The following is a 27,461-nucleotide window of genomic DNA, read 5'->3' as shown; positions in this document are numbered from 1 at the left end:
ATACGTTTTCAAAACAATAGGTCTCAGGTAAATAAACTTATTTCCAAGAGAGGAACATCAACCCTAAGAAATAATTTTCAATAGGGAGGTAAAGCTAGAGAGATAGCGTTATATATCTTTAAACCTCTGACAAAGTCTGGCACAAACCTCTGACAAAGTCTGGCACAAACCTTTGTGGCGACAATCTTGAAATGATTCCTGCGAACACTAAAAAGCAAAAGCCTATAATTACTTACACTCTTTTCTTGTCCACTTCGTTTGAATTCGTTTTCTTTTTCTCTTCTCAAAGCAAGAAAGTTTTAACATGAACGTGAGAACTCAAAAGTATTTTCAGCTAATAGAAAATCTTTCCAAAACCTCAAAATATTTCCAAACCTCAAAAAACAACACCTACGTTTGAATGTAATAAGCCAATACGAACTTAAAAATTCCTATGAGACCTGGCTAAGAAAATCAGTTTTAGAGAAACTTCACTAGGTGTCCGAACGGAAGGAATCAAAGAGCGTATTCTCTATAAACCACTGTGCTCTTTGAGGCGGATATAGCAAGGCAACGGAACTCAATAATTCGCGTATCCAGCCTTTATCAGCTCGCGCACATCTATACACGAATTAACGAGAACAAGGTAAACGAACCTATGCACAATACTTACATACGGCATATTACTTACGCAAGGATATTCACTATGAACTATTATTTACTCATCTTCTTTACCTTAACACATGTTGTACTATGAACACATGCTAAAATGAAAAGAACTTCATATTGTATATCTTGTAGAAAAATGTTTTCTTATAAATTGTTGTGTTTCTCCATTTTTCATTCATGAAAGTTTGTTTTAGGCAGTCATTGCAATCTGGTTATGAACAAGAGCATGCTACACTATGGATTAAATAAAAGGTCCCGTTCGAAATTTCATCCAGATTCCCGAGTTCAACAAGATGCATCTAAAGAAAGTCGGAGGTTACATCGACTGAAACATTGTGAAAATAACACTCAAGATGAAAACAGTAGTCCGAAAGAATCTAAATAATACTAATATTAAGAAATCCTCATCTCTGAAACACAGCAATGTAATTCCATGGTGATTCTTCTATTATTTCAACGTTCCATTTTATTTCCATTTTATTATGCATGCAGGTTCCATATAAATTTTTCATTTTCTTACTTCGCTCAAACCTAACTTTAATGCACAATATATATTAAAAGTCGACGTGGTTCTTGACAAAATCTAAAATTACCATCATCGTCGAAAGATGGCCTATACCAAGGCTAGGGACTACGTCACACGTCTTTCCAGAAAAAAATCAACTTGTACGCTATTATCTGACTGATTATTTAATATAATCGAATATTTCTCAGTTAAAAGAAATATCCACGTTATTCTTTAAACAACATCACATCAACTCGGGGCCGAGACTTGAACCTATACTATCCCTGATCTTCATAAACCGATGAGACGTTCTAATCTTGTCTGGGATGGATGTATTTGCTGATGACTAGGGCTAGGACAACAGCATATTCTTTTCATTGTTTTGACTCTCGAGTGTGTATCCGTTGATATCTTATATGCTTTTATATAAAGTCATGTGATTCTCGGTTGATTAACTATGTTGGATATATACCCGAGAGTCAAAACAATGAAAAGAATATGCTGTTTTCATAGCCCTACTGATGACGCCACGCTCTATTCCCGGTATGAGGGCAACTCGAATATCCATAGCCCCAAAGCAATGGACGAATCGTTAGAAAATAACCTCAAGTTGTTATAGAAGGGGAGCACAAATGGATGTTCAGATTTAATGCTACCAAAGCAAAACTCTTTTCCTTTAAGAACTATAAGAAACATTTCCAACCATAGATTGTCAGGGCATATAATGGCCTTTCAGATTCTGCAGCATTCAAACATGAAAATTAAATGATACGGTATAACTGAACGTATTATATAATTAAATCCTTCTTAGACAATAAGGCCATCCAGCTTGTCATTGACGAACATACATCCAAGCAGCATAACATCAATGCGGGAGTGCCTTAGGGGCGGTCGATGCTTGGAACACTATTATTCTTGACATTCATAAACGACCTCCCTGATGATATTGTGTCCGAGATGATACAACGCTTTATAAAATGCATGAGGGAAGAACTGATACACACAAATCCAAGACAATGGCAGAATCGTTAGAAAATGACCACCAAACCGTAGCGTAGGGGCTGCAAATTGATGGTAACATTTAATGCTAGTAAGACTAAGTTGTTCTCCTTTAACAATTACAAGACGTCTCTCCAACCGCCTATATCCATGACAAATAACACCCTATCTGAGAATTCTTCTTCAAACTTCTCGGCCTAACATTCACTGGCAATATGAACTCGAACAAATACGCTGAGGACATTGGAAAAGCTGCTGCAAAAAGGTGGGTTCCCTCTATCTAGCTAGAAGATTACTCGCGCCTGAGAGTATCCTGTACCTCTACAAGACCACCATTCGGCCATGCGTGCCACACCTTAGCTGGTACATCTACCACTAGCCTCTCCCTCTTGGATAGGGTCAAAAAAAGAGTTGCCAATCTAATAGGTCCAACTTCGTTAACTAAGCTCCAACCCCTATCCTATCGCCGCAATGCTGCATCTCTGTGTATGTTTTACAAATATTTTATTGGAATATGCTCTGATGAACTCGTTGCTCTTGTGCCCCCCCCTCGATGTACATATCCCCGAAAAACACGCTTAGCGATAAAATCTCTTCACTGTTCACTAAATGCCAGAAAGCTTTCTATTCTAATTGTTTCTTCCCTCAAACGGCCAGACTTTGATTCCCTTCCTGCTATCTGCTTCCCTGTCTGTACTGATATGCAGAAGTTTAAATATAACGTAGTGCCTCATAGGTCGATCCTTGGACCACTATTATTCTTGATATTCATAAACGACCTCCCTGATAATATTGTATCCGAGATGGGTATATTTGTTTATGATCCAACGCTCTATAAAATCTTTGTTTATCTTTCTTCAGCATGGTCCTTAATACTAGCCCCTTACGCCCAAATGGCGATATACCGTTACGGGTGAACGCGAGTTGAAAAAAAAAAAAAAATGAAACGGAATAAGTAAAAAGACTAAGACTGCTACAAAGAATGTAGGTTTTCTCTATTGCGCCAAAAAATGTCTCACATGTATCCAAATCCCATATATTAGGTTGGTGCAAAAATGTTTTTTATATATAGAACGTCAAAAACGACATTATTTTTGCCCCAACGTAATTATTATAAAGCCACTATTCGTCCAAGCATGGGGGCATTGTTGCCGCACCAACAATTTGCTTCTTCCTCTCGGATAGATTGCATATTGTATATAGCATAATTTAGGAAGTAAAAATTTATGATTTGAAAAAGTTAAATTTAAAATATAGAAATTTTATTGTATGCAAGACAAAGAATACAGTATAGTAAAATATATTTCCTTAACCCATGAGTTTTCGATGTTTATACATCTCGGAGGAAAAATATTAGCAAATATTATAAAAGGTTTGCACCTGATTTGCTAAAGGTAATAAACATAGAAAATTAAATTAAATGTTTTTAAATCATTTTAGCTACATAGAATTATATGTATCTTTAATATAAAGCTGAATGTCTGTGTGTGTATGTGTGTTTCTGGTCACGAATAGGCTCCTATATGGTTGACTATTTAAAAAAAAAACCCGATTACATATAATGATAGAAGATGTATCGAGACACAGGAATGGCCATGTTTGATCTGGCAGAACGGTGGTTCATTAAAATTGTGGGGTCTGCGTTCGCGCCTGGTCCACAAAGTACAGAAATAAAAAATTAAAAAATTAAAAAAAAAAGTTTACAAGTGTTTCTGATATAGATGTACATAAGAATACTTTGATAAGTATGTTTTAACTTAAATAGGGATGGTATAATAAAATTGTGGGGTCTGCGTTTGCGCCTGGCCTCCATAGAATAGAAATAGGCACAAACTTTAATAAAGACTTTTCATATCTATCTACATAAGTATACTTTGATAATTGTGTTTCAGTTTGAAGAAATATGGTATAATAAAATTATGGGGTGTTCGTTTGCGCCTGACGTCCATCAAATGGAAATATGTCACAAAGTTTAACAAGGTTTTTTAATATAGATCCACAGAATATTGTGATAAGTGTTTCAGTGTGAACAGATATGGTATAATAAATTATGGGGTTTATCTATTCTATTTTTACTTTCATCATATTTTGCTTTGGTTTTGATACCCCCAAATTCGAAGCTATCTCTTTACAACCCTTCCTTTTCATAACCTATCATACTTTCATAAATCAGAGTCCATTTTCTGTAGGCTGCTTTTGAACCCAGTCAACGACGGGTACTTTTGCTAGTATATATATATATATATTTGAAAGGGGTTAAAGGTTTTGAAGAGTTCTTCAAATGTGGACCTATCAAAATGTGCGTAGCTCAACAGGTACGTTGGAGCTTAAATATATATGATAACATTATAGACAAGACAAAGCCATATATTGGTATATATCGGATTATTTGTCGATATAATAAGGAAGTAACATCAATTGGGGGAACACCTCGCCCAATTAATGGTTTGTCCTTATTACATCGGCAAATAAGTCAATATATGCTAATATATAGCTTTGTCTTGTTTATATATATAAGAATTTCTAACTTAATAGGATCCACACGGTCTGATAAGATGCGGACCTTGTTCCATTGTCACAATGTTGTTTCACAAGTACACCCACGGAATGTACTTCGGTAAACTTGCTGCTGTTACCCCTCCCCCTCCTAAACAACATATCCGACTACCTGCTACATCCCACCTTTTCACTCTAGAGATCTTTAGATGCCAAATTTTCTACTCTGATCTCTTCTTTCCTCGGGCGAATTACTTTTGAAATTCTCTCTCTGTTTCCGCGATAAAAAAATATAAATTTAAAATGGTCAAACGTATTGCTTCACGGCTCTCCATTCAGGACGCACGGTGTAAATCTGGCTCATATCACAGTAGTCCCTTGCGCTTCAGTGGCAACATGCCTTCTTTGGAGTGAGTAAAAGTCAATAAAAATAAAGAACCCCAAAACCTTTTGGTGACCTATGCACAAGATAAGGCGTTTCGTGGCTCCCAGTATGATTTCTTTTCCGCTTAGCTTGCTAAAAGTGCGCTGAATAATTGATTGCTTCTTGCTGATAACTGTCGGCCATTGATAAGATGGTACGACGTTGTAATAAATTTTACAGATTTTTTTTTTTTTTTTTTTTTTGTAAAAGAAAACAAATTGTTTTAAAAATTGAATTAAAAGGAAAACAGAAATGAATAAGGACCCAAACTACGCGTTTAGTAACGGAAAGTTATTTTAAAACTTTAACGGTCCTAACCGACGGATCAGTTAAAGTGGGTGCTTTCGGCCAGATATGCCTCGTTCTACTTTAATAGCAGCAGGATTTGTCTTAATCTGGGTCGCCACATTGAGGTGAAGAGCCGGTTAATGAGACGAAAATAATTGTCAGTTGAGAGATGAGGAACACTATGGGAGTACTAACATTGATCATTGGTATGCACTATGGTTTATTACGTGTAATGATAAATAATTTGTATCAAATTTGATAAAAATGTTGATGTTTCTTTATAATAATAAATGTGAATCGATGACAATTAGCGAGTTGACAAAGCAAGGTAGTATGTATATATATATATATATATATATATATATATATATATATATATATATATACTGGCAGTTAAACCAGGTTATGCTCGGGACCTATGTAATGTTCATCTGTTTATATATATATATATATATATATATATATATATATATATATATATATATATATATATATATTAAAAAGTTTGACTCATGCCTAGGTAACCAACATCTAAAATTTCAAGTGTTTGGACCCAAAATTGGCGGAGGAGTCTTGTAAGTCTGCAAAGGTCAACTCTTTCAACTTTGAACTCTTGACGGCCAAATTTTCGCCCAAGAACTGATTAAAAAGCTTGCTCCATACCATTTATGTAAAATTTCAAATGTTTAGACCCAAAATTGGCTGAGAGATCAATTTTTTTAAACTTTGACCCCAATTATGGCCATTAACATTTATTGTTTTGAGCTCAAATCAAATTAAAAGTTTGATGCATGTCCAAGGAACCTACATCTAAAATTTAAAGTGTTTAGACCCAAAATTGGCGGAATAGTTTGGTAGAGTTCTCAAAGGTCAAATAGTTGAACTTTGACCTCTTGACAGGCAAATTTCTGACTGAAAACCGATTAAAAAGATGTTACCAAATCTCAATACTCCTCATGTCAAATCCCAAGTTTGTAGACTGAAAATTGACAGAGTAGTTTGGTAGGGAAATGTGCACACTCAGACACACAACTTCACTTTATATATAAGGCAGATTTGATAGTTGTCCCTCCTAGCATTTAAGGTAATATAATCAAATTTCCATTCGGACTAGCGAATTAAATTTCTTCTCATATCATGTTACTGGGACTATAACACATTCCAATACTGATTGATATTCCGTAGTCAGGGGGTAGGACTGCCGACTGTCATCACGACGGTTCTAGGTTCGATCCTCGGATTGGGAGAGGTGTTAGTCTAGCGGCACTGATGAGTTGTGAAACAACGAAACAGGTCTGTATGTCGATGACTAAAATATATTTTATAAAGCTCCCCTCTTCGGTAGAGCACTCTCGTAAATTATCTTACTCGCTACTTAATTTAGCTGAAATAATGCGAAGCTCGCGATTTGTTTACAAACAAACGTTTGAGCCCTCTACGAGTAGCGGACGGATATTTATTTAAATAGACGTTCGGACAGTTTAATTTCGGCCACCGATTCCGTAGTCAGGGGGTAGGACTGCCGACTGTCATCACGACGGTTCTAGGTTCGATCCTCGGCTTGGGAGAGGTGTTAGTCTAGCGGCACTGATGAGTTGCGAAACAACGAAACAGGTCTGTATGTCGATGACTAAAATATATATATATATATATCATATTGAAAAATATTTTTATTTTAAAAGTTTGCTGGGTCGCACACACACACACACACACATATATATATATATATATTATATGCACTGGCAAGCAATCCGGCGTTGCTTGGTCGTACGATACGTTTAAATATGATACTTTAATTCATGAAGATTTCCTATTTTCTATCATAGAGCCAATTCTCGTTCGATTATTTACTGCATCCAATATGCATTAGTGATTTCAAAATTTCAAAAAAAAAAAAAAAATGTCTTGGTCCTATTAGCTAGAATCAGAGCGAAAATATTCAGATTTCAAGCGGTATTGGATATCATCCGAGCTAACGACAGATGGATATCAAAACAACATAAATTAACGCAGTTTAATGCATAAATGTATATTTGTGCTACGTAGAAGAGCACTTAAAGTGGATTTACGTATTCCAAGTTCCAATTTTTTAATGTTGAGTGCTTAGCAGCTATTTTTACCGGCTAAAAAACAAATCGAATTTGTTCCACAGATACGAATCTTCTATATATCAAGTTTCAAGTTTGTAGACCAACATTTGACGGAGTAGTTTAGTAGAAACCGTTCTGCACACACAAACAAGGTAGTTAGGCAACGCTTTTTATTTAAAAATTACACAAATATTCTGCGTAATTATGCAACAAAAAAATTTTTTTTTTCGGTTTTTCTAATGATTTTTTAAAATTGAAATAAAGGAATGTATTAGCCATGTTTTTTAATGATCTTTTTGTGTTGAAATAATCATACTTAACTAATGTATGTTCCATATCTATCACAAATGTTTTCGATTCTTCGTCGAATCATCATCCGATGAAAAAGCAAATGGACAAAACACAAAAGATAATTTTCCAGGGTGGCAGTGAAACTGGCAAGAAAAGTCAGATCATTAGATGTATCGAAAAAATTAAAAAAAAAAAAAAAGGTACACTCACCATAATATTTCCGTTATTTTTACAATGTTTGCTTTAATATATATATATATATATATATATATATATATATATATATATACTAGCAAGCCACCCAGCATTGCCAGGTCGTAAAATACGCATAATATTATATTTTAATTCATACAGAAACTGAGACATGTGTATGCGAGTGTTATGTTTTTTTCTAAACAGTTTACTTCTTGTAAGTAAAAAAAGAAAATACTCGAGCGGAGATCGAAACCAAAGTATAAAGACAGTGAGTTAAGTACGATAACCATTAGGCCAGCTTGACACGTTCTTTAAAATGTGTTTTCAAACCTACTTATTCTTAACATAAGGTATCTGTCACGAGAACGATTTACGCATGCGCATTCGTGAAATAGTTAGCAAACAGATAAAAATCCGATGACCCCCCCCACTTACCAATCTTTTAATTTTGAACCCTTAGCAGTCCTTTTTTTTGGGTGAAATTTGATTAAAACAGTTTTCCACATGCTTGAATACCCTACATACCAAATTTCAAGTCTGTATTTCAAAAATTCGTCAAGCATATAGGTTGAGAAGTGTCCTCTCTCACCACACATTTTTATAGATGGGTATATATATATATATATATATATATATATATATATATATATATATATAGAGAGAGAGAGAGAGAGAGAGAGAGAGAGAGAGAGATTTGTTGTTGTTTTTTTTCAAACGATAAATACGGTTAATAGTGGCTTCGCCTGGAAGCTCATTTTTTTATTTTTTATTTTTATTTACTTAGAAAGTCGCCCATAATTTGTTTGGACGTATATAACACTTTTGTTTATTTATTATTTTTAAAACAGTAATCTCCGTCCACGCGTGTTTCGAGGTAACTACCTCTCATCAGCGTAGCTCGACTGTTTCTAGGGATCGAACTTCAGACCATGTTTACCACAGTCCGGCGCCTTAACCGTTAGGCCACGAACCTTAGATGACTTTACTGTTTATTTTTATCGTTTATAAATTTAGATTTGCTGTTGTTGTTTTTTTCAAAGGAAACGCTGATGAGAGGTAGTTACCTCGAAACACGCGTGTACGTAGATTACTGTTTTAAAAATAATAAATAAACAAAAATTTTATGTGTCTATATATCTATACATACGATTTGCAAGAGCGAAACTTGCAAACCGAAACTCACGTCTCGACTGCTACAACTTGAGATAACCAAAGCAAACATGGTGCAGGGGGAAGGTAAGATGATATTAACTTCCTGTATTTTGATTTACAGAAAAGTTGTATTTTTATTGTCTACAGCCTTTCTAACCAGACAACACGCGCGCGCACACACAGATTAAAAAGTTTTCTCAAAATTTAAAGCCAAGGTTTATATATCTTTTTTCATTTTGCTTTACACATCAACTTGGGAGGTAAATGTGTTTTTAAATGTTCCTCTCGAGAGTTATGGATCAAATGGTATCAGATAAGACATGCGCTTAGAGAAGAAGTTGGCTCTTTCTAATGGAATGACTAGCAACAGCAACAACCATTATAATAATGTAATTAGCCCAAGACTCATCAAATGACGTTTCGGTAGAATTCATACTTTTTCATGTACGCTTATGTCAAGAAAAGACTCATCCTTAAGCCAACCCTGATAAATTCTTTTAGCAAATTCTTGTTCGTTTTATTTGAAAACGAGTGTAAACCCCCTCTTTCAAAAAATCACAGAAAAATTATGCATTGCTGGTATTCGCAATAATCTATATTTCATTTTTCTATGTCTGTCTGTCTGTTTGTCTCTTCCACTTTTTATCGGAAACGAGTGTGTGGATCTAGATAAAATTTTGTATAGATCTTTGTTATGATATGCTGCAGCCAACTAAGTGTTATGGTATTCATTCGATTCACAGGTTGGAATTAATAAATATGTATATGGATTAATCACCAAAAGACCTCATTTATTCTAGAGGTTTTCTCGGAAAATACTGGGCTTATCTAGCTTAAATTTTGTATGGATCTTTGTTATAATAAGGTGCAGCGAACTAAGTGTTATGATATTCATTTATGAACAGTTAGGGATTAATAGGGATTAATATGGATTAGTGTTTAATGCAAAATAAGTACAAATTTAAATATATTCAACTACTAATTAGGTATGAAGCAATAATTCCAAGTCAACAAGTTATAAGTTTTGCTAATTTTTAGCGGCTAAAACGTTTAATATTTATATAAAACTAGCTGTACCCGGCCATGCTTTGCTCTGGTTCAGTCTGATTTACGCTAGTATGATATTGATTAGTGCCGTTCGCACGCACGCACACACACACGCACACACACACACGGCTGTATTAACTTTTAAATATGATTCTAAACAATAGCATGGTAACATAAGTGCATAAGCAAAATATTAATAACATCAAAGATGTATTTAATGAAAAATAAAAAGAATTGTAGCCTATCGTACACACGCACGTAATAACTATCCTATCTCTTTTGTACTTACAAGAACAGGGGACTTGTTCTTGTAACATTGGCAACCTTCAAGTGGTCCCTCCCTTAAGTACCCGACGTCTTTCGAAAAAGGATATCGGGGAAACGAATGCCAACAATAATCATCTGATTCATACGAATGAATGACTAAATGCTGCTGCTCCTCCTCCACTACCACCACTACCAACTGTACACGAAACCTGTTGTTATTACTGCATTTACGTTGGAATGCGTTTCGTTTGTTCAAAAGATAAATCTTAAAATTTAACTTGTTTTTTTAACTTGATTTAAATCCTTCACTTTCATTTTCTTTTCGCGTCATTCTATAAGGAATGGATCGTTAGGTTATTGATAGAATATCAATTCATTGTATTCCGTCATTAAATAACCCGGAAAAAAAAAGAAATAGAAAAAAAAGCCTGACATGTCGCAACCCAGCACAACGACAAGTAATCATAAAGTTACAGTTTAATGAGCCTATCTCTCACACATTCATTTAGAATTTTTTTTTTTTTTTTTTTTTTTTACATGGAGGTCACCACTTATCAAGGACCGGAAGCCACTCGGGGATAAGGGTTATTGCGTGTACAGTAATCAAAGGGATAGTATCGTAGTAATCGTTAGTATTGGAGATTTGGGGCGGTTCATCAGGAATTTGTTTATGTTGGACTTGAAAACATCCAAATTGTAGTCAGGTTGGAAACAGGATCTGTATACGAGTCAAACTCTTTTCAACGCTCATGCTCGGATCCTCACTTTGCCTCGGTTGAAATTAATGGTTATGTTTGCAGAAACCTCCTGCCTTGATAAGCTTCTAGGACTGGTGTTCACTCCAGACTCGAAATCGAAGACTTACATTAAATCTGTTGCTAAAGTCGCTGGGAAATTTGTTGGGTAATTCTAACTCTCCTGAAAATATTAATATTTAATTCCTAGCGCAATCCCCTACCTGCATGAGAATAAAATACACTGGATGGAGTTTTGTTGCAACATCTGGGCAGGTGTCGCTTCTAACATCCTTCCGAAATCTAGTGAGGTGTATCATTTTCTCTTCCCTACTGCCTCTTTCTTACAGAAGAGAGGTTGTTAGTCTTTCTATATTCTATCGTTATTTTCATGGTAGATGTTCGCATCAGCTCCAATCTATCGCTTCTTCCTGTATGTAAAAAAAAACAAACTTTTTAAATCACAAAACTCGAATACTACAACAACTGTAAATAATTAGCTAAAACTAACTCAATTCGCAGTTGATTTATTTATTATAAGAAAGAAAAATAAATTTCTTAAATTATATTTTGGGTCAATAACAATGGGGTCTTGGATATGACCTTAAACTCTATCCGATGGTGAGGCCCCAGCTTGCGGGCTTTGGGGAGTGTGGAAGCCCCATTTAATTGCTATTGCTCCCAGGTTGGTGGGTTAAATAGAAACCGACTTAAAAAATATATTCTATTAAAAAAAATTTCTTAAAACAAAATCAATGGATTTAGTATTAAATAACCTTAAAAGGGTTGATATGCCGTAAAACAAACACAACCAACCAATAACACTTATAAAAACGTTGTGATTTATCAGACAGTTTGCTATATAGATCGGAGTTTGAAAACTCGGTTGATCTATTTATCCATCTTCTATATACAACTATAACGTTGAGTTATTTTCTCACGCTGACATTAATATTAAAATCCAACTCTTTTTTATTAATATTTATTTGCTTCCCCACGAAAGAAGAATGTGACACAAGGTCGTTTTTAATGCGAGAGAAAACCAGCTCCTCAAAACAGGAACACTCTGGAAGTAGGCAAAAATAAAAAAAATTACCTTAGTATAGAAGGGTTCCCCTACATTGGCTAAGGATAAAATACACGTAAGTGTAGCATCAGAACAGATACTACAATTTGATCTTGGCCCGAAAGCCAAATATACTTCTATCAAGAAAAAAATATTAATCGAACTTCTTAATATACTAATTACATCATTGGGATATGCGAGCGACTACGTGAAGGTTAAATAATTTGCATGTTCTTTTGAAAAACGAGTTAATTACTTATACATTTATTGTGATTCCTTATTAAATGATTTTATTCACTATTACGCTGAATTATATTTATGCATGGTTTCTACAGTCTATATAATTGCGCAGAATTTAAGATGAAAACGTTGTAGCACACACACACACACACACACACACACACACATATATATAGTATAATTGCGTTGACATACCGGTTCTTGTTAGATCACCGAAGTTAAGCAACGCTGAGCTTGGCTAGTAGCAGATGGGTGACCATTTGGGAATTCTAGGCGCTGTATGTGCTCTCCGCTTATCTCGGCATTTGTTTCCAGTCGCCCTGTACTTCACTTGCCACTGGTATTTAACAATGTCCTCTCAGGAGAGGTGTGGTTGGAGATTGCGCACCTCCTGCCACAAAAATTTCACGCGCAAGCAACTCTTCGTGAGTATCCATAGTCTGTCTAAGACCGAAGGAGCCTGCTTTATATATATATATATATATATATATATATATATATATATATATATATATATATATATAAGTGCCTTTGTTGGTGTGTGTGCGACAGTCTTCTCTCTGAATATTTGGATTACGGAGTTGAAATTTGATATATAGGGTATTTGGACCTGTAGCACACTTTCGATTTCATTTTTAGCTGGTAAAAATTGCTACTAAGGGGTCAAAATTGAAAACAACAAAACAGTTGATCTTGGCAAGAGTAGTCGACTAAATCTGTTTACATGCAGAAATCTTCATTTGCCCATGTTCGAAATTAAACATTCATAGCTCAAAGTTGCTTTTCTTATCCATCTGTCTGTAGCTCAGACAGAAACGAGGTTGGAGAGATAAATAACGACTAAGCCTGGAGTGCTAAATCTTCTGGTTTCAATTCTAGCGGATAGTGTCAAAGCCATACTTTCTTTATAACTTTGAAATCATTACTGTATCCAATAGGATAATAATAGAGAATCGACTCTATAATAAATATGCATGAATTAAAATATAAGATTTATGCATATTAAACGACCGGTTAACGTCGGGCGGACTATTAGTATATATAACTACAGAGTGGAAAGATAAAACTGTCGCCCTAGAAAAGACATGATTCCATTTCTGCTTGATGAAAACCAGTTCCTTTATTGTTGGAGACCGTTTACTAGTCGGTTCGTTGTGTGCAAATCCCAAGAGCGATAGAAGCCTTCTATCATGTCTGAAAGTGACGATGTTCAACAAGCGAGATCGGAGATGCGCCACTGTACAACTCATGCTCTCTACCGAGCCAACTTATGACAACTATCGTTTAAAATTATGACAACAGGACCATTGCCAGCACTCTCAAAATACATCGGTAGATTTACACAAATAACAGAGACGTGCCCAGTGTAATAAAAACAAAGTTTCCGGCCACAGTTATGGTCTTTGGTGTAATTTCAAGTGAGGGCCACATCATGCCACCTTATATCTTCGAAGTCGGCTTTAAAGTTAACACCAAAGTGTCCATGGATATGCTGAAGAGTGTGGTGATCCCATGGTGCAATCAAGTAGCTGCTGGCAGGCCCTGGGTGTGGCAGCAGGACTCGGCGCCGGCCCAGAAGACTAAAGATACCCAGACTTTGCTTCAGAAGAAGTGCTACGACTTTGTACCCTTCTCTCATCGCCCCCTCCCCCTGTTCTTCGACCTGAACCAGTTGGACTACTCCGTTTGGTCATATGTCGAGAAGATCACACACATGACCTCCAACAGCACCAAAGCCAGCCTGATTGCCGCTATCTGCTTAGTATTCGCCAAGCTCCCACCGACGCTTGTGCAAAAGGCATGCTCCCAGTTCTTGAGGCTGAAGGCGGCTACATTGAATAGATGTCAGCTCTATTACATAATCAAGTTACCTGAATTGATTTTTTCGATAAAAGTTTTAAAATAAAGCTGTAGTTTTATCTTCTTTGGGGCGACAAATTTATCGTTCCACGCTGTAGAACACGCAGCCCATTTGGTTATCCATTGAGCTTAGTGTAAATTGTGTGAGTCAAGAAACGTGAGTTTACAAAGCCTGTAAAATAAAATAATCACTTATTTCTCTTTACTTCTCTACAACTTTGGCTTGAATAGTATTAATGCTTCTAATGGCATTCCGTCTGTCATGACTGGGTAGAAGTCTTCAGTAATTTGCAGTTGTATTTTTTAGTGTCGGCTGCATCGAGGATTGAACCTTCAACCCCAGAAGAGTGTAATCTACAACTGAATTTTACCAAGTGCTTTATCCACTTCGCTAAGGACCGTGCAGATTCATAAATTCGACAGAAATATCCCAGATTCCCGAGTTCGACAAGATACACATGAAGAAGGTCGAAGGTTAAAGCGACCGAAACTTTGAGAACAGTTGTTCGAATAACAAATCAATACAAAATATTAATATTATAGTCACATCCTTAATTGTTTATAATGAAATATTCCAAACTTTTGTGTTATAGTTAGTTTTATTGTTGTTGATAAATAGAGATAGATAGATAGAACTGTGATTGTCTTCTGAAAATAACACCCAAGATGAGAACAGCAGTTCGAACAACCCAAATAATTCATAACATCAATCTTCATCTAAAAAATTCAAAATATTTGTTATTAATTAATATTTTTTAACTGTTACAATTGCAATCATATTAAAATTGATTGCAATATTGGTTCAAATCAGTTTCGCTTCTTTTTTTTTTTAAACTTAAGTTTTAAGCCTTGTTATTTATTTATTTATTATTTATTTATTTATTTTATTTTTTGAGGGATGGAGGGGGGTGATTGATTCTTAACATGGAGGCCATGTTTACTTACTTTCCCACGATGGGAAAAGTTTGACACAAGATCGAGTTTTAATGTAGGGAAAATCCATTTTCCTATAAAGGGTAACTAATAAAAAATGTCTCAGTCTAGAAAGATTTCTCGTTGACTGGCCGAGAACAGAAAAGATGAAGTGTGTTGTCCGGACAGATGCTGCACTTTTCTCTTACAGGATGGGGGTGGATTCATTGTTTGTTTTCTTTTATTACGCATTAAATAACGTGTTGTATCCTGTTAACAATTTCTCTGGGTATTAACCCCCACTCCTCCCCCTGCAGACCCCCCCCATACACGGTCCAAATGTTTGTGGTTTCCTGCAGACATCTAAAGTACTTCCACAAAAAATGCAAGACAAATTCTTAAAAAAATAGAAATTCACAGCTTTCTCTGAACGTGGTTGAGAGGGGAGATATGTAATAGAGTTTTGAAATTGTAACTGGGGGAGCGGGTTAGGGTTAGGGTTAGGGTTAGGTCCCGTTGGTTGGCGCTGGTGGTGCCTGTTTGTTATTACAGCTGCTTCTATAAACCTTTCCGAACCCACAACTCTGGTCACCGAAGACCTAAGCATGGGTGCCCCTAAACACTGGAAAAGTTAATACGCCCTATTTTTTTTTCATTTAGAAAAAGGAGGACAATTAAAACAAGTAATTGTTTATCAGAAAAATAAAATTAAAGCTGAAAAAAAAAAAAAACGAGAATTGTTTAATTCGACTCGTTAAATAAATAAACTTCAATTCACTAGGAAACTGTATCTTGTCAATTTTGGAGAAAGAAACTGAAGTTAATGTTGGAGGAAAAAACATAGTTGTTTAAAATTTATGTATATATATATAAGCCACGTGGCACATTGTGTGAACGAGTTCATTTCCTCTGAACTCCGAAACGGCTGGGCCAATTCGGAGTTCATATTTTATGTACACCGAAACGACTGGTCCGATTGTTTGAAATTTCACACAAATATAGGTTATGTCTGGGAGTTTTCTTGAGTATTTTTTCATCGGAATGCCTCTCATAAGTATCGAAAATCTAGAATCGCAAATATTCCATTAAACAAGGAACAGTAACAGCCTAACATCAGAAGTGCATGTGAGAAGTTAAAATACATGTTTCTATTTACACAACAATTAAACCATGATACTTGACTTTTGCATTTTAAACTTTAATTCCAGCCATTATATAAAACTAGCCTGGGTGCCCGGCGTTACCCGGGTGTTTGGAGGTGTGTATTAAGCAAAAAAGTGGTATTAGACAGGCAGGCTCGAACCCGCATCACGAAGGAAGAAAAGAACGTGAAGAAAAAACAAAACCAAAAAAAAAACAAAAACAAAGAAAGAAAGAAACAAACAAACAAAAGACGTGATTTCTTTACCGTTGTATCCATCGTAAAACCCGAAGTGGCGAAGGTGTAAATTAGGTTATACAGTCGAAAAGAGGGGGTGATTTTCGAAAATATCGGCGAAAAAAAAGCGACCCTTCCTTGTAGAAAAGTGCATAGTTGAGGGTGAAGGAATTAATATTTTTAGTCAATTTTTCGATATTTGTCGTCCGAAGGGTCGAGCTTCAAAACGATACCGATCTCGTGAAAATCCGTCGCCTCTCGCGAAAGTTTTTGCGAGACACACACACATACATACATACATACATACATACATTTAAACAGACAGGTGAGATTTATATTATAGATAATTTTATAAAATAAATAGTAGGTTCTCTACAGTGCAATTTGGATTACACTGACGCTGGCTAAGTGGTTAATGATACGGACTTATGATCTGGATATTCCAAATTCGAATTCAGTCCGTTTCACAAAAACACTTTCATTACCATCTTAAAACTATTTTCTTTAATAATTCTGTAACGTAGTGCTAGATCCGACATTAACTGAACAAGTCGAGGCACTTGACGACTCACACGCCGAGTTAATGTCGCGTCAGCATTTTTAGACATGGCGGGAGTGTGACGTCACAGAATGAAATGCATATATATGCATCAAGATCGGAAGGAAAAGAGGAAAAGAAGAAAAAAGGGGAAGAGGCGTGGCGATTTGGAAGATATGCTTACGCAAGTGTCTCCTCCTCCTACCCTTTTGGAAGCGAGCCGATCGACTCTTGAGTCTTAGAATTACTGTAACAAAACAGCTGCTTGTAGTTAAACACAAAGCACTACTATCTGACGCGACTGAGAAAGAAAGAACCCAATGTGTTGTGTTGTGTTGTGTTGTAAATACATGTCGGCGACTTGCGTGTGAAACCGAACGAAATAACCCTTTCTTTCACATAAAAAGTTTGTGTCAAAGTTTTATTTTATTTGCGAGTCTCTAAATACAAAGTGTGGTCCATTTAAAAACTAATAGCAACGTTACAATTCCAACAAAAATTTCATTACAATAGAAAAATGCGAACATGAAAAGTAATATGGTTAAGTTTAAACATGGAAAAGTAAAGGACTAGTTGTTAAAACATGGAAAAGAAACGGACAAGATATTCTAGTAAAAAATATAATAAATTTATAACTTAAAATATTGCAGTCTTAAGAATTGATTATATAATGTTAAATTGAATTACAAAAAATTCTTAATGCTGCAATATTTTAAGTTATAAATTTATATTTTTTACGAGAATATCTTGCCCTTTTCTTTTCCATGTTTAAGCCTAACCATATTACTTTTCATGCTTGCATTTTTCTATTGTAACCCATAATTTTTCCAGGCTTCCAGTAAATTCACTTGTTCTTTGTTCAATTTCAGTTTTTTTTTTGTCCCCATAAACATAACGTACACATATGCAATAACAATGTACGGCACTCGTCTGATTTAAATAAAATCCCCCAATTATCTCCCTTTCATTCTTTCATTTTCTCTGTTTCACTTGCTACTTCTCTTGTTGCGACAGCACTGAATTCGTCACAATACTAGTCGCTGAAGCGGCGTGGTTGCTATGGAAACCAATTATAAAAACGTCGCTCACCTCCTTACGAATTTTTACGATTTTAAACACCACTGAATTCATCATAACTTTTGTTTTACTGAACGAAAATTGAAAAAAAAATTACACAATATAGCTGAGAAGGTGATCTATAAACTGAAATAATTGTTTGAAATTTGGTTGCAAAATGAGTGAGCGGTGAAGTTTTAAAGCAGTTCTAAATGACTAAAACTGCCACTTAACCATATATTCAAACACTACCGCGTTTGCGTGTCATTCACGGTAGTGTTTGAATGATACGCAAATTAATTACCACCTGATATTTTGAAGAGTACCTATGGTTTATCTATTATTGAGTATCTTGTAATTTCTGATTTCAGTGTTGACTTATTCTGCATTTTTGAGTAGGTCGCACTTACCATTTCATCTGTAGAAACTTGCAACCATTTCCATTTAGTCTTCGAGACATTCCCTTTGTAAGTAAAAAGAAAATCGACTTTGATGTAATGTAATTCCTCTTCCCTTTATCTCTTCCCTGTAATCTCCACTCAGTATTACTTTTAGTCGAAATCCTCACCTCAATTTAACTGTATTGAATGAGGTTCAAAACTGGTTAGCTAACCATGCGAGTCTTTTTTATTTTATAATTTATCATCATAAAACTAAATTTGGTATGCATATAGCTATAATGAAATTTTAAATAAATACATTAAAAATTTGTTTTATTGATTTGAAGAACATGTCAATTATTTCCATATTCTTTATCTATATAATTATTAGAGCTATGACAAGAGAATATTTTTTTCATTGTTTTGACTCTCGAGTAAATATCAATTAATATCTTATATGGTTTTAGATAGACTGATGTGGTTCTCAATTGATTAACAGTGACTAACTGTGTCGGGTATATGCTAGAGAGTCAAAACAATAAGAATATTCTTTTGTTATAGCCCTAATAGTTATAAAACTGGACCGCATGAGCTTGCTTGCTAGAATATTGTTTTCGACGATCGGGCGATTCAATCTTTTAAAAAAGGGATTATATATATATATATACCTATCAAAGTGAACGTGTCTGTGTGTGTCTGTGTACATTTCCCTACGCAATAACTCTGTCAATTTTCAGTCTACGGACTCGAAATTTGATATACAGGGTACTGAGATTTGGGAAAACCGATGTGATTGGGTTTCGGACAGGAATTTCGCTGTTAAGGGGGTCAAATTTCAACGATTTGACCTTTAAGAACTCTACCAAACTCCTCCGACAATTTCGTGTCTAAACACTTGACATTTTAGATATTGGTTCCTTGGAAATGGATCTAACTTAATAACTTAATTTGAGCCCAAAAACAATAAATATTAAGGGGTCATAATAAGGTTCAAAGTTAAAAAAATTTACCGTTTTTTTTGGGTTTTTTTTTTGCTCAGCATACACCTCCAAACACGCAGGCAACGCCGGGCACCCATTGCTAGTATATATATATATATATATATATATATATATATATATATATATATATATATATATATATATAAAGTGGATCGGTTTAATAAAATATGTTGAGAAACGCTTTAGTAAAAAACATTTATTATTCGGAAAGGAAACACAAATAGAGTTGAAAGTCCTTAATCCGCGGAGTTTCGAGGAAATACTTTCCTTCTCATCAAAGGAGAGGAGTTAAAAATGTGTAAAAAAATTTGCTTGTAAAGCATTTAATGAAACTAGGTACGAACGAGATTATACTTGCGTGAAAATAAAGTAGACAACAATGAAACAGTTGTAGTGGAGTAAAATGGAGAAATGGTTTCACGTAAAAGGGTGTTCCTATGGTTGGTGAGTACAAGATCCAATAAATCCAGAGAGTTTGTAAATATGTGTGTGTATATATATATATATTATTTAAAATTGTACAGAAGGTCAGAAAAACATTGGTACCGTTAGTTTCTGATCTTCTGTACAATTTTAAATAAATATTAAGCCCTAATATTGAAAAATGTTTTCTTTGTAATCGAGCACTTTGTTGGAATCCTTTCCCATAAAACAGTAAACACACACACACACACACACATATATATATATATATATATATATATATATATATATATATATATATATATATATATATATATTAATTATTAATTTTTATCTCACTACCACATATTAGGTTCAATATAATAATTAATAGAGAATAATAATAAATACGTAATCCGAATGAATTAAACTATTATATTTAAGCGTATCGTGGGCAACCTGCTTGTTCCTTATAATATATTTTTAACAAAAATTAAAATAAAATAAATAAATAAATATACAGGAAACATATTCATTTTATTTATTTAAAAATTATTTACCGACAATAAGAATCATTTTTACAGAAGAGTCATTTTTTAAAATATTAATAGTATTTATTTTGACAAGCAATTATTTAAAAATTATCATTAACAGTAAATTATACATATCAATGTAGAAAGCACCGTGGAATTTTCATGGGTCACACTAGTTGTTCATAATAAGTTCTTATTTTAAAGTACAAACACTCCATCTACAGGAGTAAGCTTACCGATTTGATGCAATTAATTTTGTTTTCCCCACGATCTGATTCCATTCCGAAACGTCAACAAAACTATCTAACCTGATAATGGGCGCCTGGGGAGTGGCGAATCCTCGTGTTTTTCTAGACAGTCTTCTTTCTGGCTCCATGCTCATCTTCCTCTTTTGTTTCTATCTTCAGCATTTCTCAATACTGGAACGTGGACATGAAGAGAGTCTGCGAACGGTTCCTGCAATAACAAGAAATAATGACCAGTTCGTTTTGCAATACCGACAGTTAATCTTGATTTACTAAAATTACATTTGTTTTTCTTCTCTTAAAACATTCTTTTAAACACGGTGGAAATGCTATAAAGCATTTCCACCGTGTTTAAAAGAATGTTTTAAACTCCTCGACCTAACGTTCATAGGAAACATGAGTTGAAAAAATTACATTGGCAACATTGCCAGGACCGCTGCGAAGAATGTGGGGTCTCTCTACCGTGCTAGAAAGCTACTAACGCCCGAAAGTATCCTATACCTCTATAAGGCCACCGTTCGCCCATGTATGGAGTATTGTTGTCATATTTGGGCTGGTGCATCTGCCACTAGTCTCTCGCTCCTAGACAAGGTTCAAAAGCGAGTCGCCAATCTGATAGGTCCTGAACTGTCATTTAAACTTCAGCCTATGTCCCATCGACGAAATGTTGCGCCCCTCTGCCTGTTCTACAAGTACTTTAGCGATGAATGTTCTGACGAACTGCAAGCACTTGTGCCCCCGACAAGCAGCACAATCCCACCTCTTCACGGTAGAAATTCCTAGATGTAAGAGAGCCTTCTACTCCAGTAGTTTCTTGCCCAGAACTGCTAGACTTTGGAATTCCCTTCCGGGTCCCTGCTTCCCCAACTGTACTAACATGCAGAAGTTCAAGTGTAACGTGAACTGACATCTTGCTGATCAACTCCCTACACAGTACCCCTGATGATTATGTACCTGATAGTAGCCCCCTACAACAAAGTGGCGATATGCCTTGTTTGAGGTGAAAATGCAATTTAAAAAAAAATGGAGGCTGATATAACAATATACTTTTATTCTCGGTGACGGTGATGGATGGTTGGTTATTAGGTGGGAGATGCACGTGTACGAGAATTTGTCAGCTTGATTCTACTCAGGTCCCAATCGTCCACCAACCCCGATATCCTTTTCGGTTATTATCATACAATGATTTGTCACCAACTTAAACGTCCCCTTGGGACGGAATTATCAGTAGTCACACTAAGCGTTTTATTTATTTATTTTAATTCAATTTTCACCCCAAACAAGGCACAGTGCCACTTGAAAATAGGGGGCTACTATCGGGGACATAAGTTGCAGGGATATTATGAAGGGAGATGAGTAGCAAAATGTCTTCACTTTAACTTCTGCATGTCAGTACAGTTGGGAAAGAAGAATCCCGGAAGGGAGTTCCAAAGGCTAACATTTCTGGGGAAGAAACTATTGGAGTAGAAGGCTTTCTTACACCTAGGGATCTCTATCGTATAGGGGTAAGATTTAGCTGCTCGTCGAGTTTGTCGGGGGTATTTACGTCGAGGGGGTACAAGTGCTTGTAGTTCGTCAGAGCATTCGCCATTAAAATACTTGTAGAACAGGCAGAGGGATGCAACACTTCGTTGATGGGACAGAGGCTGAAGCTTAGATGACAGTTCAGGACCTATCAGATTGGCGACTCTCTTTTGCACCCTGTCCAGGAGTGAGAGACAAGTAGCAGATGCACCAGCCCGAATGTGACAACAGTACTCCATACGTGGGCGAATAGTGGCCTTATAGAGATACAGGACACTTTCAGGCGTAAGTAGCATTCTAACACGGTAGAGATCCCACCTTCTTTGCAATAGCCTTGGTAATGCTCTTAATGTATCTGTTCCAATTCATGTTTCCTGTGAACGTTAGAACGAGGAGTTTAAAGGAAGTACTTTCAGGTTTTATTCGGCCATTGTGATTTCACTGAATTGGTCTTACTTTGGTTCGACTTGATTCCACCTGTGTATACTTTTTACTGCAAACGATCTTACCAATATATATATATATATATATATATATATATATATATATTTTTTTTTTTTTTTTTTTTTTAATTAATCAAGTTGTTTTTCCCCTGTAGGTACATGGTGTCAGGTTTATGATTTTTATTCTGACGACCATTTATTACATTAAATAATTATTTTGTATTGTTTCTTGAATATTGTCTCAAGGTACACGCTTTTGTCAAAATGACGCCTCGGTAAAAAACGTCCTAGCTATTTAACATTTTAAAACGGAATCAACAAATTCAAATAAAAACATTGTCTTAGTGCACAAATTCTTACAAATAAATTGGATGAATTTAGAAATGCTGGTAAAATTATAGAAAAAAAAACGTGTAGTTTTATTAAAAAGAAAAAAATGAGAGAAATAAACAAATATACAACAGATGACTATTACCAAACGATATACAATTTAATTTTCTATCCATCTGTATAATTTTTAAATTTTGAAACCATTTGTGAGATTTGTTATTTAGAAAATTTTGTTTTATCAATTTTACTTTACTTGTTTCGTCAATCAAAGATGGCGATCGATTTTTCCTGTTTAAAGTAGTCGCTATAAATAATTATATACTTCAGATATCTAGGATATTTAAAAACTTTAAAAACTTCTAATTATGATTGTCTATGTTTATTGTATTTAGTAAATTAGGTATAAACCATTATAATATTTGCTAATATTTTCTCCTCTGTGGAGATGGGTAGACATCAGAAAACCTATAGATTAAGGAGATATACTAATTGAAATGTATTCTTTCTCTTGCATATAATAAAAAATTCTAGATTTGAAATTTAACTATTTCACGTCATAAAATTTAAATTACTAAATGTTGAGATATATATATATTTCTGCAGCCTTAGACTCTGATATTGGCCAGCATTTGGTTGACAACCCGTGCTGTGCCGATAGATATAAAATAGAATGGTTCGAGGTGCTACATAGAGCGGACTCCAGAAACCATTTAAAGATTTTGGAGTCTGTCTCTATTGCGGTGCGTCAACCTTCTTTGTGTCGGCAAAAGGAAACATCAAACGCATTGTTTCTCTTTGGGGAACTTTGAATCTTTTCTCCCGTTTCCCCCCCCCCTCGTTGTGCCAATATTTTAATCGTTTTTAAACGTTAATAAATTTATTTTATTGTCCCCGTACTTTTGGTACATTCAATAAGTTCCCCATTAGAACTCTTTGTTTTCGACATAATATTATTTTGTATGCTATCGATTTTCTCCTGGGATGATAGCCGAAAGAGCTCGAGAAACTCCCGCCTATTTTATTCAAAACTATATATATATATATATATATATATATATATATATATATATATATATATATATATATATAGTTAGTTAGTTAGTTTTGAAAATATGTATAGTAATTAAGCTATACATAATTTTTTTCTGCGTTTCATCCGTCATTAGGTTAATGCATGCAGTCAATGTTGCGACGTGGTTTTATATGTTCCCTACTACTTAGTTTGCTAGCCAGCCAATGAGATTCTTTGTTATTTACACACACTATTTATCGGAGTAAATTGGCGCGCGTTTATCAGGCAAGGACAATTTGACCTCTAATTTACCTGCTTATTTGTCCTTTTTGGCGGGGATCGGGTTTCTCTTTTCTTTGTGTTGGAAACCAACCGAGTCTTAATCTGTGGGGTTTTCACTTAGATTTTATTTTATACTAGTGTAATTGTTTATGTATTTGTTTAATTGTACTTTTGCGATGATAAAACTTCTGAATGCACTTGCAATGTTAGGCTGTATAAGGTATTAACTTTGTTCAAAATTAGTCTGTTCCTACTTTAACCCTATTTTTCGATTATCGATTTACGATTTTTTTATACTTTAATAAGTATGGCATTCTGATAGAAAACCTATCCAAGAACACTCCCATACACAAGCTATATTTGTGTAAAAGTTTATAAAATAGTGCCCAGCCGTTTCGGAGTCCATAGGGAATCTTCTTTTTCTCTTTCAATCACACATATACCGATACATATATATACAGACATATACATACACACACATATATGTAAACATATATACGGACGCATATACACACACATATACATTATATATATACACGCATACATATATATACACATATATACACACAAACGTATATGCATACATACATACATACATATACACACATATGTATACATTATATACACTGCGTGTCAAATTATTAACGAGATAACATTTTTTTACCAATTTCAGAAACTTATCGGTAGTTTCGTATCAAAAGCTTCGGAAACGTTGGCAATGCTGAGCTGCGCGTACTGTGAAATTTTCGTATTGTTCCGCGCAATGTAAACAACTTGCCGTCGTAATTGCTGAATCCCGGTATTTGAGAGGTGTCAAATTATTAACAAGGCAGTTTGTTTCGTCAATAAAATGGTTCGTAAAGGTGGTTTGAGTAGTTCTGAAAAGAGTACTATTACAGAACAACTAGCAAAAGGTAAAACTACCCTCGAAATATCGAAAATGATAGGAAGGTACCATCAAGCTGAAGAACCTTGTCAAAGACCCTACAAAGGTACGTAAGAGAGCTGATAAAGGTAAATTCAGAATTGTTTCACGCCATTATCTTCTCCAAATTGCACGTGAAGAACCCTGGGCAGACAAGTCGCGAAGTTTTTGATTAAGCTGGATTGAAGAATGTCTGAAAAAGTACTCGAAGTCGCCTTCTGAAAGAAGTAGCAAAGTCTCCATTAAAGCAACATCACAAAACAGATTAAAATGGGCAGAGGACAACATGAAATCGGATTTTTCCAAAGTTTTGTTCACGGATGAAGTGTGTGTAACTCTTGATGGCCCAGATGGCTGGAGCAAGGGATGGGTCCTAGATGGACGACATCGTCATCAGCTTTTAAGGCGCCAACAAGGTGGTGATGGGATAATGATTTGGGCTGGGATTATCGGAGATACTTTAGTTGGCACATGGAAAGTCCCAGAACGCGTAAAAATGATGTCAAATGCAAAAGGATGTGTCCTCTACAGTATCAGATCCGACCGAATGGTTACTTGTAGGCTTAGGCCAATTCATACCATCCAAAATATTCCAACAAAAACCTAACAGCCAGCCATGGTTCTCCCCCAAATGTGCTGCTGCCATCGCACACAGAAATCACTTTTTCCATAGCTACCAACGTAATAGATGCACTGAAACTAAAGCTGCTTTCAGAACCGCCAGCAACCATTATAAAAGAGTAATTAAATGCAAGAGAACTATATGCGAAATCCGTTAAGTCCAAAGTAGCTGAGCAGCGGCTTGGTTCCCACCAGTTCTGGCAAATAGCAAATAGGATCTTGAGCAGAGACGTGCGCTCTATTCCAACCATTATCAATGGACCAGAGGTCATCTCGACAGCATCCGACAAGGCCAAACTATTTGCCAAAAACTTTGCGGCAAATTCTACCCTGTGTGACGAAGGCCATCAACTCCGCATATTCCCTCCTATAACAGACAACACGCTATGCAACATACAAATATTTGTGCGTGAGGTCGCCAAGCTAATCAAGAACCTTGACTCCAGTAAAGCAACTGGTCCCGACGGTATTCCAATTATAGTGTTAAAAAAATTACAACCAGAACGTGCCCCCATACTTTCCAAACTGTTTAAGCGTTGCCTTAAGGAGAAGTGCTTTCCAACACACTGGAAAACCTCATCAGTATGCCCTGTATTAAAGAATTCAGGTGATAAGTCATCCCCCTCTCAGTACAGACCAATAAGTCTCCTGTGTGTCATGAGTAAGTTGCTGGAATCCACAATAAATAGAGAAGTAGTCAACCACCTCAGCAGAAATAACCTTTTTAGCGACACGCAATATGGTTTCCGCTCTGCTAGATCTACAGCAGATGTGCTAACGGTTATATCTCATAGGATTAGCGAATCTCTCGACAAAGGCTTTATTTCTAGGGCAATTGCTCTCGACATATCATAGGCCTTCGATAAGGTTTGCCATAAGAGCCTACTACACAAGATTTCCAGCTACGGTATAACTGGAAATGTTTTCTCTATCATTAAATCATTTCTATCTGATAGGCTCATAAGAGTAGTGGTTGATGGGCAGAAATCAGAGGCCCACAGTATTAACGCTGGAGTCCCTCAGGGGTCCATACTGGGCCCAACTCTCTTCCTGATCTACATCAATGATCTCCCAAAACACATACTAAAATCTTTCGTTGACATCTATGCTGATGACACGACCATCTATGGCAACACATCAAAGGCCGTAAATAATGATGTTCTCTCTGATTTTCTCTCCTCTGATCTTGAGCGCGTGGTACAGTGGGGAAAGAGGTGGCTGGTTACCTTTAATGCATCTAAGACCAAGCTCCTATCTCTACATCATAAACGCTCTGATCCCCATCTGGCATTAATTGAAATGGATGACTCTCGTCTAAGGGAGGCCCCAGGATTTGATTAGCTCCTGGGTTTGACCTTTACACCTGATCTAAAATGGAACACATACATCAAGTCTGCGGCCAATGTCGCTGGGAAAATGGTGGAATCCTTCTACCGCTCCAGAAGATATCTCACTAATGATGCAATTCTCTATCTATATAAGAGCCAAGTACGTCCAAAGATGGAGTACTGCTGCCACATCTGGGCGGGGGCTGCAAAAACAGCCTATCCTGCCTTGACGGAGTACAAAATAGACTC

The 27,461-nt window shown here is 35.7% G+C and overlaps 1 protein-coding gene across 1 annotated transcript in view; it reads right to left on the bottom strand.

The window, feature by feature from the left end:
* The window catches only part of LOC145284453 (uncharacterized), a 1,345,403-nt gene that overhangs the window by 1,008,554 nt on the left and 309,388 nt on the right, over positions 1-27,461 (bottom strand). Inside the window, exon 3 of the mRNA XM_080133278.1 lies at positions 20,811-20,958. The gene's annotated coding sequence lies outside the window, so the exon portion shown is untranslated. The remainder of the gene's footprint in view (positions 1-20,810; positions 20,959-27,461) is intronic.

The sequence above is a fragment of the Euprymna scolopes genome, chromosome 9 (assembly GCF_053919585.1).
Source record: "Euprymna scolopes isolate OS-2025 chromosome 9, ASM5391958v1, whole genome shotgun sequence".
NCBI classification, from domain to species: Eukaryota; Metazoa; Mollusca; class Cephalopoda; order Sepiida; family Sepiolidae; genus Euprymna; species Euprymna scolopes.
This window is presented reverse-complemented; position numbering and strand designations above follow the sequence as displayed.